At 45.2% G+C, this 10,636-nt stretch overlaps 1 pseudogene; it reads right to left on the minus strand.

Moving 5' to 3' along the window:
* Nucleotides 1-4,232: 4,232 nt before the first annotated feature.
* Nucleotides 4,233-4,350, minus strand: LOC126177931 (5S ribosomal RNA; annotated as a pseudogene).
* Nucleotides 4,351-10,636: the final 6,286 nt, after the last annotated feature.

The following is a 10,636-nucleotide window of genomic DNA, read 5'->3' on the forward strand; positions in this document are numbered from 1 at the left end:
AGTTTGTGTACCATCTAGGAATGAAACTGGCGGAGACAATGCGACTGGTTTTGCTGATCCTGCCCTGACTTATAGCTGTTCATTATGACGTGAATTGCCGTAGCTCGCCCATTGTATACAATGGAAGCAGCCTCAACAGCAGTTATTTGAAAGAATAGTCGAACAAATTATCAAACGAAGAAAATTTGTCACCACTTGGCATGGGTGCTTAGAACTGCATCTTGATTGGCCTTCTCGGTTCCAGGGCTATAAAACTGTAGCACCAGAAAGCAAACAAATAACGAACTGTTGCTTATTGTGGGCGTATGGCGTGGTACGAAGAGTACATGATTAAATTAGTGGTTTGGGAGTATACGTGATGCGATGTTCATTAGACAGAGGTGCCACCTGCGACCGAACCGCCGAATCTTTCCATCAGTAAATGGGGTATGTTCTCAACTGACTCGGTTGTTTTAACCCTCTCCACTGTCGGAATGATCCGCTTCCTAATTCCGTATGTATAAAACCAATACGGACTTGTAGCTGTCACGCCTTTGCGCTTACTGCTACGTATTTTAACTGTAAATAGCTCAGTCCTAATGGTAAGAGGTAGTAGTGAATCCACGTTGTTAATATTTGAATACAGCACAGCTGCCACAAGCTCAGCTCACTTTTACTCCACTCCTACCCTCGCCATTGCACCACATTAACTAGGTGCTACGAGGACCTTGCTAAATTCACTTGCGTATACATTTTTGACCGTTACTCGCCAGTATTTACCTAATGATTAGTACACTCCTAACCGGACTATTTCCCTAAGAGCTGTGATGATCGAACGGGTTCGATCCACGGCCTACAGTGCCCTACAGTTCACACAGTAACACTGCCTACCTGACCCACTTAACTTGGTAGTGAGCTTATGTATCCAATCACCACTGCTAGCAGCAGTGGATAATCCTATCAGCACAACGAGAGCAGCAGACTTACAGTCGAATCCTCCTGAAAATACTTATAACTACGGTCGCCAGCTCTGAAGGAGCAAAAGAATAAATCAATTTTTGGCTCGTTTCAAAGTGAAATGGCTTGAGTTGAATTTAAACTTAATTCTGAATATTACTGTTTCTGATCATTCTAGATCATTCTACAAAGCAAATACTCTCTCAATTTCTGTGAGTTGGCTTGGTAATTACTACCAAGACGGTTTATGCAACTTGGATTAACAAAATTCTATCCTTCAACTTATTTAATGATTTTGGATATTGCTCTTTGAACAATTGATACAGAATTAGTTAAGTGACTTTACTTGAAAGGTTACTCAGAAAAATTTAAGTAACTATAAATAGGCGACTCATTCTGGTGTGACCATTGCTCTTTTCAACATTCTTATACGCTAAAGTATTCTACAACCAAAAGAATTGTAAATGAAAGAGGCGATGGTGGCCTCAGTCTGATTTCACTATACTATGTTTGAGGTTACTACACTTTACAATGAACAACATGCATCGTAATTTTACTCATTACTATATTCTGTCCTCTGCACTTGCATAAAAGAAAACTGGTATTCTCCGTTACATGTATACAAAGTTCGACTTAACAATTGCAAGCAGTCTTGCCTTGGGTAGACGTGTCGGTGCTGGTGGTGAGATGCATGTGGCTAACGCAGCTCTTCACGCCTCATGCCCTTAATGGCGGCTGGAACTACGAGCTGTAGCACTCGTATAAGCTACTGCACGTCCGCCATAAAATCTGGGCGCAGGAACTCTTACAATCAGCCCCAGTGGCATAGAGGCGGCTTCAACAACCATTCGTCGCGTTTTACTCCAAAAACGGCGACGATATTCGCCTCTTCGCTGTTGCACAATCACTTTTGCGTGAGCACAGTTACGCACGTCCGATCACGTCAACACTTCCCAGGCCATTCCATTGTTCAGTCCCTGTGTCTCCAGCTACCCCTAGCTACACTCGTATCACCAAGAGTGGGGGCGTTCCCCTACCACCTTTTTACCGAAATCATTTAGTATTTAAGAATATTTATATTTACTACCCTGGAGTCCCTACCAGTCATAATAATTTACTACTAGCGCTTTACAACATTAAATTATACAGTAATAACTTATAATTACCAAGAAAAAGAATACATTTGACTCCGAGAGCTTAGTGCATTGTCTGACAGGTAGCGCTAATCCCCAGTTTCGCCAATAGATGGCATCAGGGTGCACTCCCTGGCAGTCTCACACAAGCGCGCCCGTTTCCGACGCGCGGGCTCCAAATTACTGTCAGCCCACCATCATTTCAGTTCCGTTACACACCTCTGGCAGGTACAGAACCTATAATCCTGCTGAACACCGGTTAGAACTGAGCTCGGATGAGAGTACTCTGAAAAGACAAAAGGAAGCCCCTCCTGTTGTCGCTGTGCGGCATGACTCTCACACGCTGCCGTGTCAGGGGAAGCCTTGACAACGGTCGGTTGTGCTGGGAGTCTGTGGTGCTCCGATTGCCGTCACGTTGAGCGTGTAGAAACTTGTCTTGCTGCATGGCTGTACGATCATCCAAGGCCGAGTGAACAATGTACGAGGGGCGTCCAGAAAGTAAGTTCCGATCGGTCTTGAAAAGGCAACGACTATGAAAATCCAATAAAGCTTTGCACAGATGTGTTGAGCAGTGTCTCTAGTATGACCCCAGATAGCATCGCGTCGCTCTTCTCATTTCTGAGCTCACAGTGAGCGTGTAAAGATGTCTAGAAAATAGTGTCTCCCGCCAAGTGCGAGAGCCTGGTGAGAAATTTCGCCTGAAGCTATGCAGCCAACGTTACATATCTGTCGTGCGTTTCTTCTTAAAGACAATTCTCAACTGCATTCCGCAGGGGCAATGAAGATGCTCATGCCTCGTTTTCAATTGGAAATGTTTGATTACCCACAATACAGCCCGTAATTATCTCCCTCTGAGTTTCATCTTGGGTCACATGAACCGCTGTCTATGAAGACAACATTCTGGCACAGACAACGAGCTGTAGGCCAGCGTGGAGAATTGGCGGAAAGCACTACGTAGAGAAGTAGTTGGAAGGTGTAGCTAACTGTTACAAATAAAACATTTATGATATTCACTGTGGTTTCCATTTCGCGATCAATCGGAACTTACTTTCTGGACGGACCACGTATGTCCTCTCAGGCGCTGGTCACGTGGGATCATTGAGATCCTGCATGGCGTTGACTAACAAGCTGCTGAGTCAATACATTTCATATTCATGCAATAGTCTTGGAATCTTAGCCAACGCAAACAGCAATATCACGGAATGGTGAACTGCAGGCTCGTTACCTCACGATCCTGCCACTACCGGATTCCGGACGAGCTGATAAACGGTTCTTTTCCTTACACGAGACATAACATGGTCTTCCCACAAACATGGTCTTCCCACGAACGCAGAAATGTGTTTTGTGGACCTCGCTACATAATCGTTCTTATGTGCTGAATATACGAGGGCGTGCTGAAAACTAGTGCCTCAGAATGAAGCAACGCTATTAACAATCTACACCTTTATTCTTCATGTGTACATATTTATTCCTAAACATAATCACCCTGGTGACGAACATACTTTTCCCAACGAGAGACCGTTCTGTTGATACCGTCACTGTAGAATGTTTGACTCTGTTGACGGAGCCAGAACCTCACCTCTGCTTGCATCGCTTCATCGCTATCAAAGTAAAGTTCTCGTTCAAGTTTTGGAAACAGAGATGAAAATCGGACGAGGACATTTCGGGACTGACGGAGGATGATCGATGACACTCAACCCAAGGCATCGGATATTTGCAGATGTAGCGGCACTCGTGTGTGGTCTGGCATTGTCGTGCTGAAGCAAAGAGTACTCCATGTGTCGGCGAACTCTTTGAATACGAAACTCGGTTACAGAGCATTGTTTCTCATGCACCGACATAGGTACATTACACGTCTTCGTGTTACGCGCTGTAATTTGGAGCCCCATAGCGGCAGAGAGCTTTAAATATGCAGACGTAAAGAATAAAGAAGTAGAATTTTAATAACATTTAAACTCCTCCCGAACAGGCCATCAAGGCCCAACGGTACCGACCGGCCGCCGTGTCCTCCTCACACATAGGCGTCACTGCATGCGGGATATGTAGGGACATGTGGTCAGCACACTGCTCTCCCGGCCTTATGTCAGTTTCCAAGACTGGAGCCGCTACTTCTCAATCAAAGAGCTCCTCAGTTTGCCTCACAAGGGCTGAGTGCACCCCGCTTGCCAACAGCGCTCTGTAGACTGGATGGTCACCCATCCAAGTGCTAGCCCAGCCCGACAGCGCTTAACTTCAGTGATCTGACAGGAACCGGTGTTACCACTGCGGCAAGGCCGTTGGCTACTAACATTTGCTTTACTCAAAAGGCTTTAAGAGTTTTCACATAAAAATTCGTTGGGATTACCTTCCAACAACCCGTCGTAGATGGCGTTACTCTTACCTCCTTGCTGCAATTTTAATGCCCACTAGTGTATCAGACATGGTGTACAACAAAGCACTGTACAGCTAAAGATTCTAAAAGGTATCCAAAGAAGCCGTGATCTTGACCACAGTTCCACGAGTGTAAATAGCACATAATAATGAGAAAACCAGAGATAGTTACTAAATATTAAAAATATTTTTATTACTGCTTCATAAAAACATCGCAAAGATGTGAATACTAGACGTTATTCACACTGTAACACATAACTGAGCGACCCATTAGAAAAACATGGAATAATATTCAATTTAATTGCACAATGCCAACGGAAGTACCACAGCTCCACGGCTAAAACAAAATAAAAATGATTTTAAAGTACAGGATTTGTCTGTCCTACTACTCCTCAGCTTCATTTACCTGCGTGCATAACTCTGCGTTTGTGCAGAACTGGTGTCCGAAGGTTCACGAATCTAAGGACTAGCGAACCAAGACTCCGAAGAAACAGTACCAGCAGCTTCATACCATCTTCAATAACGCAACTAGTTTCACATAAAAATAATGTTTTCATTAAAATTAATTAATCAAAAACAAATGAAAATCGCTAACATCCAAAACACCGACTGGTTATAATTAAAGTGCGGCTACTGACGGAGGTCCAGGGTGGGGTTTTTAGTGTCGTATGGCAACCAAACTCGGTAGATGTGCAACGGCGTTAATGCGGAACCGATCTACACCGGAAAAAAATGTTCAAATTTTGGTGCTGTGCATTGTATGACTGTATGATATCCACGCTGTCATTCGAGAAGACACAACGTGAGAGAATAGTATGGCACTTCGCGTCGCTGTCAGTTAAATTATTTTATGTGAAGGGCAGCAACTACAGTGGTGCATAGAGAGTATTGACGACTGAAAAGTCTGAGGAGATGCCTGATGGCATTAAATGATTTAAGAAAGATCGTAATGAACTTCCAAAACACGAGTCAGCTTAATGTCGCACCTGGAAGAGGAAGGCGTCCTGTTCTGGTGGAGGTTATCGACAGCTTCCTGTTGGTGTAATGACCATGCAGCACATGCCCCAGGTAGTGCTAACGCTTGTGCAGGGTCACGAGAATTGACCATCCTATCGTAAATACACTACCGGCCATTAAAATTACAATACCAAGAAGAAATGCACATGATAATCGGGTATTCATTGGACAAATCTATTATACTAGAACTGACATGTGATTACATTTTCACGCAAATTGAGTGCATACGTCCTGATAAATCAGGACCCAGAACAACCACCTCTGGCCGTAATAACGGCCTTGATACGCCTGGGCATTGAGTCAAACAGAGCTTGCATGGCGTGTACACGTACAGCGGCCCTCGCAGCTTTAACACGATACCACAGTTCATTCAAGAGTAGTGACTGGCGTATTGTGACGAGCCAGTTGCTCGGCCACCATTGATCAGATGTTTTCAATTGGTGAGATATCTGGAGAATGTGCTGGCCAGGGCAGCAGTCGAACGTTTTCTGTATCCAGAAAGGCCCGTACAGGACCTGCAACATGAGGTCGTGCATTATCCTGTTGAAATGTAGGGTTTCGCAGGGATCGAATGAAGGGTAGAGCCACGGGTCGTAACACATCTGAAATGTAACGTCCACTGTTCAAAGTGCCGTCAGTGCGAACAAGAGGTGACCGAGACGTGTAACCAATTGCACCCCATACCATCACGCTGGGTGACACGCCAGTATGGCGATGACGAATACACGCTTCCAGTGTGCGTTCACGGCGATGTCGCCAAACACGGATACGACCATCATGATTCTGTAAACAGAACCTGGATTCATCCGAAAAAATGACGTTTTGCCATTCGTGCACCCAGATTCGTGGTTGAGTACACCATCACAGGCGCTCCTGTCTGTGATGCAGCGTCAAGGTAACAGAACTGATAGTCCATACTGCTGCAAACATCGTCGAACTGTTCGTGCAGATGGTTGTTGTCTAACATACGTCCCCATCTGTTGATTCAGGGATCGAGACGTGGCTGCACGATCCGTTACAGACATGCGGATAAGATGCCTGTCATCTCGACTGCTAGTGATACGGGGCCGTTGGGATCCAGCACGGCGTTCCGTATTACCCTTCTGAACCCATCGATTCCATAAATGCTAACAGTCATTGCATCTCGACCAACGCGAGCAGCAATGTCGCGATACGATAAACCGCAACCTTGATAGGCTACAATCCGACCTTGATCAAAGTCGGAAACGTGATGGTACGCGTTTATCCTCCTTACACGAGGCATCACAACAACGTTTCACCAGGCAACGCCGGTCAACTGCTGTTTGTGTATGAGAAATCGGTTGGAAACTTTCCTCGTGTCAGCACGTTGTAGGTGTCGCCACCGGCACCAACCTTGAGTGCATGCTCTGAAAAGCTAATAATTTGCATATCACAGCATCTTCTTCCTATCGGTTGAATTTCGCGTCTGTAGCACGTCATCTTCGTGGTGTAGCAATTTTAATGGCCAGTAGTGTAGTATGGAAAGTTTTGCGGTCTATGTTACACTGGTACCCGCACAAGATCCAGACGTTGCAGCAATTGATACACGATCTGTAGCAACGTTCTGAATTTGCTCTTCGGTTTCTGGCACGGACTGAAGTCGATGACATGTGGTCGGGCGGTATTCTATGGAGTGATGAGGAACTTTTTACACTACGGGGTGCAGTGAGTAGACAGAACTGCAGAATTTGGGGTACTGTTAAACTGCGAGTTGTGCACGGAGAGCCACTGCACGCGTCTTACGTGGCTGTGCGGTGTGGATTCACAAACAAGTCTATTCTCGGTCCCATCTTGTCTGGAGAGAATACACCCACAGGACCTGTCAAGCGTACACGGTGTCGAGACGTTCTTGTACAGCATGTGATTCCTGTTTTGGAAGAGCGCAGCTGTACGGAAATCATTGTTTTCATCCAAGATAGGACAACACTTCACGTCTACATCTATATCTACATCTACATCCATACTCCGCAAGCCACCTGACGGTGGGTGGCGGAGGGTACCTTGAGTACCTCTATCGGTTCTCCCTTCTATTCCAGTGTCGTATTGTTCGTGGAAAGAAGGATTGTCGGTATGCCTCTGTGTGGGCTCTAATCTCTCTGATTTTATCCTCATGGTCTCTTCGCGAGATATACGTAGGAGGGAGCAATATACTGCTTGACGCTTCGGTGAAGGTATGTTCTCGAAACTTTGACAAAAGCCCGTACCGAGCTACTGAGCGTCTCTCCTGCAGAGTCTTCCACTGGAGTTTATCTATCATCTCCGTAACGCTTTCGCGATTACTAAATGATCCTGTGACGAAGCGCGATGCTCTCCGTTGGATCTTCTCTATCTCTTCTATCAACCCTATCTCGTACGGATCCCACACTGCTGAGCAGTATTCAAGCAGTGGGCGAACAAGCGTACTGTACCCTACTTCCTTTGTTTTCGGATTGCATTTCCTTAGGATTCTTCCAATGAATCTCAGTCTGGCATCTGCTTTACCGACTATCAACATTATATGATCATTCCATTTTAAATCACTCCTAATGCGTACTCCCAGATAATTTATGGTATTAACTGCTTCCAGTTGCTGACCTGCTATTTTGTAGCTAATTGATAAAGGATCTATCTTTCTGTGTATTCGCAGCACATTACACTTGTCTACATTGAGATTCAATTGCCATTCCCTGCACCATGCGTCAATTCGCTGCAGATCCTCCTGCATTTCAGTACAATTTTCCAGCGTCATCTGCAAAAAGCCTCAGTGAACTTCCGATGTCATCCACCAGGTCATTTATGTATATTGTGAATAGCAACGGTCCTATGACACTCCCCTGCGGCACACCTGAAATCACTCTTACTTCGGAAGACTTCTCTCCATTGAGAATGACATGCTGCGTCGCTCGCCCAGTGAAAGACCTGCTTAATGCAACGTTCGGCTGGTGCCTTTGCTTCGTTTAGTAGTGAACTGCCTGTCCTGGACAGTCGCCATACTGTGACTATGCCGTTCTAACGAGCACAAATCTGAGGCAGAAGGACTGATTCACACATTAAGTAGTGTGCTTTGTACAGCTGCTGAAAAATTGCATCACCAGGAGTCTGATTCCACGGGTATAACCGCCAACATCAATGAAATTTCTGCGTTATCAGCCGTGTAATAGCATTCTACTATATCAACACACAGACAACTTTCTAACTCTTCATCTTCAGGCGAAGTATTGTGCACCAATTGGACACCATCATTTACGGATTTTGGACTGCGTTCTTTCAGGACCGAGAGAGCGCTGGGAGAACGAATCGCATGTGTCTGCGGAGTGTGTCTCAGATGGGTAGGGAGAGGGGGTTGCGGTCGTCCAGTCTCGCAGAACGTTCTTACCAAATTATCGCAAATGCCTCATCCCGTGCACAACTTGAATGAAAAGCCCTATTCCAGTACACTGGTTCGTCGTTTACTCTATTTTCCACGGCGTCCCTAGTCATAAAGTTTCAGTTCCCATTGACACGGTACAGCACCTTGTTCTGCACAAAGAATAAGACGTAACTTCTTTGACGTGTGCTCTGCCACTGGAGACTGCTCTGCCTGACTGAGGAAACGCTTCTTGCGTTCTCCTCACAGCAATGCGATGCGAAATACAGCGCTGTATGCACCTAATATCCTTGTAGCCCTGCTTGGTCTGTGATGGAACCCAGTACGTCTTCAGTTCTCCGTGTTGGGTGGAACGTGGTCTTTATGTAATATTTCTCAAAACTACTGGTTGTCTTGACAATGGGAGGCTCTGCTTGATGTTTTCCTCTGTCTCGGCGTTGCTGTTATTGTTCGTATCTGGAGTAGCTTTTTCTTACATTTACAACTCGTCGCCTTGCTAAAAATTTCTTACAGGCTCTTATTTTATGGAGATCCTTCGCGGTCTTTGCAAGAGGAGAGTGAGCACAGATTGCGCTGTGCCAGGTGGTTGCAACTCAGCGGTTAGGTAAAAATCCGTGCATGTTTTCTTCCCCTATTTGGAATGCTGCAGCCTTCCACTAGCAATCTTGTTTATTGGGACCGTTCAAAAGTAGGAGACACTGAAAAATTTAGCTAGAACATTGACCGCATTACTGGAGGATTACTTACCTTGAGATTAGATAAAAGCAAAATAAGGCAAGCTGTTTGAACTCCTCTTATCAATGTAATGAACGATTCGCTTCATTACATGTCGATAAATCGATTTAAATTCTGACTCAAGAATGTTAGAGGCGTTCAATAAGTGATGCAGCACATTTTCTTTCTCATCTAATTTCTGATATGAAATTCGGAATTTGTTGCGGAACATCTTGGAATATACCCGCTTCAGCCCCTGTAGTTACATTAAGTTCCGATAGGTGGCAGCGCTATACATAGCATTCAAAATGGCGTCCGTAGCGGAGGTGCGTTCCAAGCAGAGAGCTGCCATTCAGTTTCTTTTGGCGGAAAAGCAGAGCATCCCAAATATTCGCAGGCGCTTACAGAATATCTAGAGGCCCTGGCAGTGAACAAACGGACTGCGAGTCGTTGGGCGAGGCGTCTGTCATCATCGCAAGGTCCGCAAACCTTTCCAATCTCCCGCACGGCGGTCGGTCGCATTATACAGGGTGATTCAAAAAGAATACCACAACTTTAAAAATGTGTATTTAATGAAAGAAACTTAATATAACCTTCTGTTATACATCATTACAAAGAGTATTTAAAAAGTTTTTTTTCACTCAAAAGCAAGTTCAGAGATGTTCAATATGGCCCCCTCCAGACACTCGAGCAATATCAACCCGATACTCCAACTCGTTCCACACTCTCTGTAGCATATCAGGCGTAACAGTTTGGATAGCTGGTGTTATTTCTCGTTTCAAATCATCAATGGTGGCTGGGAGAGGTGGCCGAAACACCATATCCTTAACATACCCCCATAAGAAAAAATCGCAGGGGGTAGGATCAGGGCTTCTTGGAGGCCAGTGATGAAGTGCTCTGTCACAGGCTGCTTTTCCCTTTGCACAAACACCCATTCTCTGTAAACTGTTTATACGAACGTTTAATACACCACCTATCAGGAGGTTTAACACCATACTTCGTTCGAAATGCACGCTGAACAACTGTCGTCGATTCACTTCTGCCGTACTCAATAACACAAAAAGCTTTCTGTTGAGCGGTCGCCATCTTAGCATCAACT

Source organism: Schistocerca cancellata, chromosome 3 (assembly GCF_023864275.1).
Source record: "Schistocerca cancellata isolate TAMUIC-IGC-003103 chromosome 3, iqSchCanc2.1, whole genome shotgun sequence".
NCBI classification, from domain to species: Eukaryota; Metazoa; Arthropoda; class Insecta; order Orthoptera; family Acrididae; genus Schistocerca; species Schistocerca cancellata.